The sequence below is a fragment of the Callospermophilus lateralis genome, unplaced genomic scaffold (genome assembly GCF_048772815.1).
Source record: "Callospermophilus lateralis isolate mCalLat2 unplaced genomic scaffold, mCalLat2.hap1 Scaffold_112, whole genome shotgun sequence".
Lineage (NCBI taxonomy): Eukaryota > Metazoa > Chordata > Mammalia > Rodentia > Sciuridae > Callospermophilus > Callospermophilus lateralis.
In genome coordinates this window covers 2,939-15,474 of record NW_027511460.1, presented here as the reverse complement: position 1 = coordinate 15,474, position 12,536 = coordinate 2,939, and the positions used below count along the sequence as shown (strand labels likewise).

Below are 12,536 nucleotides of genomic sequence, written 5' to 3'. Positions count from 1 at the left end.
TGCACAAATGTCTTCACTGCAGCATTATTTATAATGTTGGAAATTTGAATTAATCTAAAGGTCTGAAAGAGGTGAGGGACTGAGCAAACCTACGCATGTCCAATCCAGGAATATTACACAGCCCATGGAAACTATGCCTGTGAAGACACATGGTGACATGGGGATGCTCGTGGAGTAATGCTCGCTTAAAAAGACTGGCCTTCTTCAGTAATCTATGTGTGCCAAGAAAATAAAGATACACAAGAATAAAGAAAGCAAATTCAAATATTAAAAAGTAGTTGTATTTATTCATGGGATCACATGACTTTTTCTATCTTTGTCTATTTCCCAAATTTTTACAGGGAAGAAATCTGGACTTGTTTGTAATGAATACATGGAAAATAAGCTCAGTTGGGGAACTTTGGAAGCCAAAAGTTGCTTCAAGCTTTCCAAACTTGCAAATGCTTTGGCTTAACTTTTGTTTCATAAATCCAGGCCCCTCAGTAGGTACTTGGGATGAAGGCTAAGTACAGCAGGCTCCTTGAGTCTGGGTGTGTAAAGGCCCTGTCAGTGACCTTGTGAAGGAAACCAGCAGAGACAGAAATGTTATTTCTTCCAAGTGTCTTTCTGAATAGGCACTATTTTCCAGTGGACAATTTCCTACCTTATGTTTAAGACAGGAATTAACAACTGGGCAGCCCCTTACAGTTTCTTGTATGTACCATAAAGATGGCTGACCAACTATGGTAATGGGGAACAGGCTGGCGATGTCCCTGTCACCTCTTCCCTATGACCCCGAGTCACAGTACCTCCTACTGTTCACCTGTGACCTCAGAAAAGTGAGCCCATGCCTGAAATTTCACTGTGCAGACCCTTCTTTTTTAATTGACTGTGAGTACTAAATATGATCATTTCAACTGAAAGATGTTTTTTTTTTTTTTCCTGAAAAGACAATAGATGTGGCGTGATCTACAAACGGGACTGCGAAGAGTGAAAGATGCCATGTTTGCTCCCAGTGTTCCTTTGTGGGACAGGTGGGAATGCAAACTGTAGTGAAGACCTGGAATAAATCTAGCTCTGCTCATTACCAGCTGTGGCTCCTTGGGAAGTCACCTCACTTCTCTGGTTTCAGCCTCCTCATACAGGATTTCTGACTGGGGAGGCGGTTGTAAGGATTCACTGGATGCTAATGCACAGGGGGGCATCTTGCCCAGAGCTGGTGCTTGGGACAGTCTCTTATGTACTTCATGCTCCTGCCTTCCCTTCTGTCCTCCCTCCTTCCTACCTTCCCTTTATTCCTTTCTAAACACAACATGGCTTCTCTGTTTCCTTATCCTTCCTTGGCTAGGCAAAGGGAATGAGACTGGAGTATGGTTCAAGGTGAGAAGTTACTCCCTAAGGGCTTGGAGGATCAGCCCTGAGTGTTAGGACTGCTAATGACCCACTCTGAGCCCTTTCTGGGACCCTACACTGACCCAGAAGCTGGAAGAAGTATAGCCTGCCCCTGGAAGCCCAAGCTCTCAGTGGGGCTGCTAGGTAAGGCCAGAACCAGCTTCTGCTTTATATTGACAAACAGACAGCAATAATAATGACAGAAAAACAACTTCTCTGATTGGGAATAAAGTCATGAGGCCCAAAATGCCTTTCTGATGAAGGGACTATCTTAGTTCCTGTGCCTCAAAATGTGGAAGCATCCCAGTTTCTTGGCTCCCCTTCTTTAAGGGTTAGGTTGAGGCAGGATGGCTGTGGGGTGGCCAGGCAAAGCCCACAGGCTGGGCCTTTGTGGCACATGGCATCTTTTAGCTCATCACAGTGCTTTTTGAGGGCTGTTTGGGTTTTGTAGCCATTTTTAATGTGGAATTTCCCACATTTAGGTCTTTCAATACATTCTTCAATGTCATGGATGGTCACTGAGAGACCTTAAAGGGCAATTAAGACTTTTTTTGATCTGAGAAGAAGAAGGGAGGAAAAATAGTCAAGAAGGTGACAAGAGTCGCTCTGGGGGGAGGCGGGGGCATTCTGCAGCAGGCGGCTTACCGAAGGCTTCTGAGAGCCCAAGCACCTTCTGGTTGTAGACGTCTGTCTTGTCCCACATGAAATAGTAGGACAGGTCGGGAGCTGCAGCAAACCACTTCCTGAAGAGGCGGCCCTCCACCGCCACCATGAGGTGGACCTTCATGAGGTTAAAGGGGATGGTGGGGTGGGTGAGGCTGATCCTCAGGACAGATTTGTAGCCTGGGGTGCGGCTGCTCAGGTAGCTCAGCCTCATCTTGCAACCAGAGATGGCGATTTCCTCTTGCAGAGCCTAGAAAGCAAGATAGATCACAGTTGGGGATGGTCACTGGATCACTCAAGGGAAGGAGGACAGCCATGGCCCATGGATTCTGGTGTTCAAGAGGCAGAGGATGAAATAGAGTGGAAGACGGTGGGCAAGGGGAGGAGGAGGAAGAAAAGAGAAGAGGGTAGAATGGAAGGTGAGAAGAGCCAGGAGGAGAAAGGGGGAAAAAAGGAAGAGAAAGGAGAAAAGAAATTGAGGGAGGAGAAAGGAAACCTGAAGACCGGTCTCTGGCCGGCCAGCTCTTATGTGGCATATCCCTGCATGAGCCACCACACCTCGATGAGCTTTGGCTCCTCCTCTGTAACATGGATGGCAACACGGCATCCCATTATTGAGAGAAACACACAAGATAATGCTTAGGAGACCCCTGGCAGCAGGCTGCCTCTCACGAGCTGTGGCATCCTAAAAGACTCATGGAGGCTCTGCAGCCCAGTTTCCTCCCTGGATTAGCACAGGGCTAAGCAAGGTCATGGATACGAAGTGGCCAGCACCTCAATGTTGGGTAGGACAATGGTGCAGTGGGTGTCAGCAGAGCTGAAAGTGGGGGATCCTAAGAAGAGAGATCTTCCTCTCAGACTAATGTGGACAGCTGCTTGAGCAAGAAGGAAAGCTTCTCAAAATTTCCTTAAAATGAGATCTGTTTCAAATGGTGTTACTTTCCAGGAAAGTGCACGGAGACTATGTGAGGCTGACCAAACAAATGACCAGGCAGAGTTGAGAGCTGAGGGTACAGCTTGGCAAGGATCAATGCCGAGGCCTCTGCTCACCCCCAGAGAGGCTGGATTGGCAGCATGGGGTCTCAGTACATATGGGATCCCCACAACGCTCCCGTGACAGATGAATGGAGTGTTGGGGAAGGCAGTGCTTTTTCTGCTGGGTGCTGTGGGCCCAGCCCAAGGTAGAAGAGTCAGTGGATGCCAGATAATCAGGTATGTGGCCAAAGTGGAGGACTTTTGTTAGCTTGTGGGCTCTCTCTCATTAAAACATTGAACACTGAATCAATCAAGGCTGGCATGTCCATTCAAGGGACAATGAGTATTTTACCTTGTGTGCACAGATAAGCTGGGCCTTTTTCTGTCCATCCCATAGACAGCTGGGAACATTTGTCCCAACCCTGCTCTCCAGGATACAGGGAATTGTAGGGGTTGGCCTTAACCCATGACAGTCTTCCGAAGTCACAGCTTGTAAGGCAAAGCAGGTGGTACACCTTGGTGAAGCATAGGCAGGAGCCAGAGCTATCCCCATGCTCTCATACACAACACCCTTCCTGAGTGTATCCTTTACATTTTGCACCTGCCAGCACTTGCAAAGGTAACCAATGACTAAACTGGCAAAACCCTGGAGTTTGTTTTCATGTTTTTTGTGAGTCTGACAATAAGCAAGTTTTGTGCCCCAACTGGCCCTGTAGGCAGCTGGCTCAGAGAGCAGTGTAAAGAGGGTGCGACCTTGAACCTCATTTGTTCCAAAGTCCCTGCTCCTGGGAAAAATGTCTAGCTGGAGCAGAGCCAGGGTTGAGTAACAAATTAGTTCTCTCCAGCAAGTTCTGTCTCCACTGACAACCATTTTATAGAAAGGTCAGCCTGGTCATTGAGACAGGAGACAGGTGCTGAATCTCTGAAAAGGAGTGAGCTTGCAACCTGTGTGTGCAATGAGACTTTTGCAATGGTTGTATTTCCCTCTTGTGGGCCGGCATTGGAAGCCACTCAACAGGGTACGCACAGAGAGATGTGTTTGCTCAGTCAGGCATGAAATACACACATAAATGTATAAACTCTCTGCTCTGCAGCACCAGGGCCATCCATTAACATGCACAGCACCAGAGTTCTCATTAGGCAGGCCAGGAGACCAGGGCTTCTCCTGGACTTCTGGTTGATATATCTCCCCTTCCTCAGGCCTTTCTTTCTGCCCCTGGAAACCAGCCTGGGGATGGTAGAGGACATTCAACTCAGGGGTTCTTTGTCAAGCCATGAATCCATCTTGATTTCTATCAGATTAAAATGCATTTTTCCCAATTACTTTCTTTTAATGATAATTAAGTAAAACACTTGCGTGTATAGATTTGAGCCAAAGCAATCCTTAATTGGTGTGAAGGCAGCGTGTGTTAAGTAATCTTAATAATAATAACAGCTAAAATTTATTGAGCACTTACTAGGTGTCAGACATGCTAAGTACCTCATACACATTCTTCTCATTTAATCTTTATTATAATGCTTGCTATTTGGGATCCCGTGGCTTATTCCTCATGGTTCAACCTATTATTATAAATACTCTCAACAGAAATACTGAGAGAGGGGACACCCTGCAGGCTCTGGTAAAGGAAAGCAGACTGAGCTGGATGACAGGGGAAAGGGAGAGGGTATTTACTGTAGCCAGAGCCAGGTAGGTTGCAGGTGCTCAGGTGCTTTCAGTGTGTAGGAAAGGTGGCCCGCATGTCCTGACATCATGCCTATCAGGGAGTTTGGCAGCTGGATTCAACAAGATGGGCTGAGAGGGTCTGACCCAGACTCCAGAGAAGTACAGTCTCTGAGATCTCCTAAATGATATGCATCCAGGAAAGCCGGGTACCTGAATTTCTGGCACAATGGGGCCTTTCTCTGCACAGGAGCTGGCAAAGGACATCAACGGGGATGGAGACACAACGGGGTTGGGGCGGGCGAAGTTGCTCAGGTCTCAGCTGGGAATCTCATTTTCTTCATGCCGCATGATGATGGTTTCCATGACAAAGAAGCGATCCCAGGGCAGCCAAAGGGTGTGCTCCTGTGTGATGAAAGGCGCCCGCTCAAACCGCAGGATGATGGAGACACCACCATTTGTGACCAAGTCAAAACTGTGTGGAGGGAGGGAGGGTGGGGAGAGGAGGGGGGAGCAGGAAAACCAGGAGGATGGGGAGGAGAAAGAGGAGAAAAAATTACACAAAGGGTCTGAGCACTCAGTGAGGAGACTTAACACCTAAAGACTTGTCTGCAGCCACAGTGGTGACAGTGACTCCAGAGGCCTTTGTGGTTGCTGTGTTGTCAAGTGACTCACCATAGAAAATTTACCGGAGGCAGATAAGCTACTATTAAAAGAGCCAGTCTTCAGGGCACAGGATATTAACAAATCTGCTGCTGTGGTGCTCCTGGCGCGTTGGCCTTTTACCTGGGTCAGAGCTGAAGCCCGATAAAAAGTCAGCAGAACAAGCTCTGACTCAGTTGTTGGGAACCCTAAGCCTCTTCCTGGTTCTGACATGAACTACTGTGCAGCCTCAAGTAAGTCATTTAGCTTCTCTGATCCTCAGTTTTCTCATGGTAAAATGCAAAGGTTCAAGTGGATTATTCTTAAGTCACTCAGATTTTGTGACTCTGAATGACTCTGTGACTCTACAGCAATTTTGGCTCTGATTACGATAGATTATTCAACAAAGGCCTTTTCAATTCCAAATAGCTGAACACTTTAGAGACAATAAAATTAGAATCACAGCATTTTATAACTAAAAGGGGGCCAGAAGACTGAGTGGCACTGTCAGTTGAGATGAGATCACCATGACACGGCTCTGAGAGCTGATAGCCCAGCCTGTACACAGCTCCTGTGGATGGTAGATAGGTCTAAGCAGCACCTGCCTTCCTAGTGCTTGTTCCCTTCTCACTTGGTGGTTGCAATTCAACCTGGATTCACCTGTGCAGTTGGTTTGAGAGACCCAGGGTCGGATCTCACCTTTAGTCTGATAAACCCACTTTATGGGATTGGGCCTGTTGCTCCAGCTTGCTTTCCCTTCCCCTAGAAGCTACAAGGGTTTTATGCTCGACTGCCCTGATCTAGTGCCCAATCCTGCTCTTGGTACATGGCACTCCCAGATTCACATCCCTAGGTTCCAAAGATGTCTATCCTGTCTATCTATCCTCTGCAGGAACTTTCCACCCACTTTCCCTGATTTCTATGCCACACTTGGGAAGAAGAAGTCAGGCTCCACCTCCTTCAATTCGTAATGACAGAGAAACACCAGGGAAGGAACTCATTTTGGACCAAGAGTTCAGGTGGTGGGTCTCCATGGTTTTGGGGAAATATCCAGAGAGTGACTTTTCTGTTACAGAACTAAATAGCATCTGTGCTTTGACAGAACATTTTAAACTATCAAACAGAATTTTGGCCAGCATCAAAAGCTCTCTTCATGAGAGTCTGAGCGTGGGGAGAAAGAAAAGACAAACATGAGAAGGCACATTCTCAAGACTGTGAGCAGGCTGGGGCATCTGGCTTGCCAGCTGCTGAGTGCAATGGGCTGGGGCCAGGCCCACTTGTTGGTGGGAAAACCTTGTTATGGATAAGAATGTGACTCCGACCCCAAAGAGAAGGCCTGCCTGGTTCTCAGACAAAGCCCAGACAGCTCAGGGCCGCCTGAGCATTGCTACATACTCCGTGGGTGAGTTATGCTCCCTTTCCAAGCCTCTATTTCCTCATCTGTAAAATGAAGCTGATGACCATAATCACTTGGCAGCATTATTAATTTGAGAGATGAGTGATAGATGGGAAAAGAACAGGGCCCCACACATTTCCTGGGTGTCATGCTCTATATAATCCCATTTTTCAATTCAATGAGCCTGAGCTGTTCCTCCTGTCTGCGATTCTTTCAGTTTTTCTTCATGACTCCTATTTTCCATTTCTTTAATGATCTCTTTGGCTAACTTCTCTGCTACTGTTTTGTTTATGAGCTCCTGTTAATCCTGAAATCTGGTCTATTAGCATGTGTGCAGGGGTGGGGAACTGCCGCAGGTGTCATGGTGCCTGTCTGGAAAGTGGGGATTACAGACACATCAGTCCCCAGGGTTACAGTGCACTTGTATGTACTCTTATATCCAGACTGTATCTCTGGCCTTATGGTTTCTCCAAGGATATGAGAGTTAAGAGAGAAGGTGGGTCAAGGAAGCGAGGAGAGAAACAGGCAAGATGCAACCAGCTCACATGTAACAAATGAAGTCTCAGACATTATGGGGACAGTGTATGACGACTTCCTCATACAGTATGCAATATCTACAACGGGAAGTAAATTTAAGCCCCACAATGCATTGGTAGGAACTGCTCAGAAACACAATCTCTAAGTGGCAGTTATACTGGTCACTATGCCATAACATAGGAAGCTGATGCAGGGACTATCCCTCTGGGGCCTCCATACCTTTAAAGGGCAGCCCAAAGGTGCCAGAGAGTGAGTTTTCCCCAAGGGCCACCATGTTTATGCCAGACCCTGTATGTTTTTTGGACCTACCCTAGAGAATCCTAGCAGGGTGCAAGGACTGATGATCTGTCACCCCATGAGTGACTGACAATTTCATGGCAAAAAAGAACAGTCCTCCAGGCTCCTTTTTGATGACTGTTTCCCAGCAGGTAATCATGTAGTGAGAACACCTATTGCCTAGGAGGCTCACATGAGCCATTTCCATAAAGCCGAGAGCCCCAAACCAGCAGGCAGTGAGGGCAATGCATAATGGAGACTCCTTTTCACTGTAGCGGGAGTCTGCACTGATGTGCTTCCTGGTTGGAATGTATGCAGGGCAGGGAGTGGTGGCCTGGCCTAGCCAGTTACCCCTGGGGGCTGGCCATGAACCTCTTCCAGCTGGGCCCCTTCCCATTTGCAGGGAGGTGGGGAGGCTCCCATGCCAAGCTTGCCAGCCCTGTCTAAGAGGCACACATGTCTACAAACAGATGAGCCTCTACTTCATTAGCACCTCGGCCGGGACATGCTCACATCTGATATTGGATTAAAGAGGTGCTAAAATCAATCAGGCTGGAGCATAATTTCCAACACAGAGTGAAAATCAACCTTATGGGCCCACAGTTAGTCAGATGGAATGCCACCACCTGATTTTATTAAAAATAGAGGACTTGTCACCACTGACAGCCTAAATATTCCACTTTGCTCCTCCTTCCCTTTTCTCCAAAATATTCTCATTGCCTATCCTGTCACAATCACCTCCTTATTATTCAATAATTTGTAATTTTAGTATCAGTTATATTTATTATAGACTTACTATGTGTCAGACCTTAAATATAGCAATTAATCTGAGTGGAGCAGGGAACTAAGATTTACTTATTTATTTTTATTTTTTGGTACTGGGGATTGAACCCAGGGGCACTCAACCACTGAACCGCAGCCCCAGCCCTTTTTGCATTTTATTTACAGATAGAGTCTCACTGAGTTGCTTAGGACCTTGCTAGGTTGCTGGGTCTGGCTTTGAACTCATGATCCTTTTGCCTTTGCCTCCTGAGCTGCCGGGACTATAGGCTTGTACCACCTCACCCGGCCAGAACTAAGATTTATTAAACACCTATAATGTGCCAGGTGTTTCCCCATCCATCATATCATCTAGTCCCCACAACCATTTTGAGAGATGGATAACATTGGGACCATTTAACCGCTGGAGAAGTGCAGGCTTAGAGAAGTAAGGAGATCTGTCCAAGAACACACAAGTAATGGGGGAGAGCTAAGGTTTTTAAGGAAGATTTACTTCATTCTGCTGATAGTTCTTGGAGGAATTTAAGGTCAGAAGGTTATTACCTAAATGGCTTCCATAGACCTGAGCAGTTGTAGATGGAAACCACACAAGAGGAATAACTAAGACTTCTGGAGCTGTGTGGTCTGTGGGAAGTAGTCCACATGATGAGAGTATTTCATACCATAATTCATGGAGCAGGAAAATATGGATAAGGTACCCTATATTTAGTTTGAGGTTCACATGAGAAGAAATTGCTTATTTTATGGCCAAGGAGTCATAGGCTAGAGTCAGGCATAAGGTCATACCCTTGCTATACTATGACCAGTAAATTGCAGAGACATTTGAATTCAGGCCTTTTGGATCCAAGTCCAATCCTCTTTCTATGTGGCAAACCATGAGAATAAGGCCTTCACTCTTCCTGGCCCATAAAAGGTCTCCTACCTGCCATCTTGCCTGCTGATTGTATACCCAAAGAGCGGGTTATTGACGAAACTGATGTTCACACCAACAAGTGGGGTCCCATCTGATGTCATTACTTGACCACGGATGACACATGCATGCCTGTGGGAAAAGAAGAGAGAATGACTTGAGGTACCTTCCATGGTCAGAGTCCTGGCTGGCAGGGAACTTCCAGAGGTCAGAAGACAGACGAATAATCACTCAGATGCATCTTATACCCAGGGGCTCATGGTAGTCACTCCAGATAAACAATAACCTCTTAAAAATATCACCTCAATTTAAGGTATCAAAGTATCCTTGAGAGAACAGTTCTTCAAATAAAACATAAGAATATCATAATATTCGTAAGAATATCATATTACGCTGTAAGTAGAGAAAGCTGATTCCAGAGGGCAATACAGTGTAGTTATACATATGGATTTGGAGTGAGGGGTTCCAGGTTCAAATGCCAGCTCTGCTGCTTTCTAGCTTTCTGAATTGTGCAGGTATGTGACAATTCTTTGAGCCTGTTTTTTTCATCCTTGTAAGCTCCATAAGAAGCAATGGCTATTACTGTCATTAGCTGTCTCATTGGAACTGAATGTACAAGAAAGTGAACAGGATAGAGGGTACTTGCTTTCACCTGGCATTAGTGAGAGAAGGGTAGATGTAGCATTCCGATGGGATGGATTCTGGAACCTGTCATCTCTCCCAGCAATCCACCCTGCCCCATTCTTCCTCTGTATTCTAGTCAGCAAACCGCATGCTTTAACTGAACATCGTGCCAGGCAAATGTTGCTTTGTGCCCCTGTGTCACTATAATGCTCTTCTGTCTGCCTAAAATGTCATTTCTGTAGCCCCTTCCCGACATTCTCATTCCTAAAGACCCACTTCAAGTGATACTTCTTCCCTGAAATCGTTCTTGATGTCCCTAATCAGAACCAGACCCTCTGACCCTCAAAACCTGATACAAACACCTTTAGACCATATACTTTTTTTTGTCTCCAACAGAACCTGAGCTCTTTGAGGGCAGAGTCAAGTTCTCTTCCTTTCTTTCTCTCTACAGTGCCTGTACTATACCTAACAAGTACTAGGTCACAGTTGGAAAAAAAAAAGTGTGTGGGGGGATTGAGCAAATAAGTGGGAAATAGAACCTTTATACAGATGACTTTTATAAATATCCCAATGTGGAAAACAAAGGAAGAGAAGATCTTCTCTACATGAAGCAGTGGCAAAGGCCTCTTCCTTTGGGTTGGTTCTGAAGATCACTCTGGGAGTCTTAGTGTTTGGAGAAGGGAGCTAGAAAATCATGGGGCTAGTGGAACCTCTTACTTTATAGAAGAGGAAATGAAGAGGTTACGTTATTTGGTCAAAGCCATGTAGGAAGTGGTATCGTACGTTATTTGGTCAAAGCCATGTAGGAAGTGGTATTGTAGCTTGGCATGACTTGGGGCCTTATAACTCTGGGTCCAGTGCTAGACCAACCTATTTGCCATGGGCAATTGGTGGGAATGAATGTGCTGGTTTCTGTCAGCATCCTAAGGATCAGGACACTGGAGACCAGCCCTCGATGACAAGACAAGTCTGAGGAAAAGATGCTCATATTACTGTGCTCAAAAAAAGAGAGAAGGCTTTTTTTCTGGCCAAGGGAAGAACCACTGATGAGGCCCATGGGCATTCACAAAGAAAGAGCTCAAACTTTGTCCTTGCCTTATTAGGTACCCACATCTCTACCTTCCTAGAGTGATAAACTTTTCTCTGTTTGATGAGAAAAGCAATTAACACCAGGCTTGTAAGCAGCTGGTCTCACTAGTGTCAGCTTGTCCTTTCTGAAGGCAAGAACAACTACCCACAATGCATCAGGCACCCCACCCCCACCCCACTTCTCTCCCCACAATCTGGTTAAAGCTAATTCAGTCAGTGGTTTCCTTCCGAGGCCCTTGGTCTAAATGCAATTACATGACAAACAAGTTAAGCAGGCGAAACTCAGCAAAGACTTTTAGTCCTGCTCTGAAGGTCTCCCAATATATTTATGTAAAATTATCTCTCTACTAATGGGAAAGATTTATTCCATCAATTGTATTCAGCTGGTACTGAGAGAGGCTTTCTTTAATGGAGGACAATTGAATTTCTTATTGCAGGAACTTTGTCCTTCCAGAGAATTACTAACAGATCTTATCCCCTGATGTTGGCTACTAGCCAACCTTCTCCTGACATACGTATCTTCAGATTCTGCCTAGACAATAATCAGCCCTCTGGGGATGGTTTCCTTTTGGGAGCTACCCTGGCTGCTGCCCCTTATGTACATGCAGACCAGCATCTTCTGATTTATCTCTCTTTGGGGATTTTCCAATAATTGGAAATCATTAAATCAGCACCATTTTGCTATCATGTAGCCTCAAATTCTGCAAGCCAGAGTAGATGAAATTTTAGCTTAGGCTCCTGTGAATTGCTTTTGGATTCTGGAGAAAATTAAGTCAACTCTATGTACCCCTGTAGACCACAGAGGCATTATGTCAAAACAGACATTTGGCTCAGGAATCAAGTCCTAGAGAAAAACATTTCCATCCCCCTCTATTTGACCATGATTTTCAGTTGTCAAGAAACCCAAGTTTAACAGAAAGCCTTTCCTGGGACAAAGAAGCTGAAGGTGGGGAAGGTAGTTCTGTAGAGGCCTCTGAAATGTGTCTTGTACCATTTGCTTTTGTCTAGGGAGGTTTGAAGAGATGTGGAGTTTTCCTATGCTTCATGCATTTATTTATTTGATGCTACCAGTGGTATACTGGTAAGTCTGTTTAACAGTAGACTTGGGAGGAAAAAAAAAGAAAGGAAGGAAGGAAGGAAAACAGACAAAAAAGGAAGGAAGGAAGGAAAAATACAGAAAGGAAGAAAGAAAAACAGTGTGACTTGCAGCATTTGCCCATTGCTGTGGTGTAAATACTCCCATCATGGCTGATTTCAGGCTACCAACAGATGCCACTGAATACAGAGCTGGAGGGAGATGCACAGAAGGCCACTATACAGTATTCCCACCATAGAGATACAAATAAATAGTCCCAAATAACCTCAAAAGCAAAGATAATTATAAAATACATTGAAATATTTAGGAAGTGGCAAAATTTGAGTATTTATAAGCTTTTAGTGTGATTTAATTTTATATGATTTAATTATTAATAGTGACTGGTATAGCAGCCAGTCTAAAGACTTCCTAAGCACTTACTAATCAGTTCTTGTGAGCTGGTAAGAGCTGGCACACTACCAGAGCATTGACCCCACACTTAGGATTAGGTATTTGCTTAGTGTTGAGGATGTGGCTA

General features: G+C 45.4%; 1 pseudogene; it reads right to left on the bottom strand.

Annotated features, from left to right (window-relative positions):
- LOC143640087 (teneurin-4-like) overlaps window positions 1-9,342 on the bottom strand; it is a 63,172-nt pseudogene extending 53,830 nt beyond the window's left edge.
- Window positions 9,343-12,536: the final 3,194 nt, after the last annotated feature.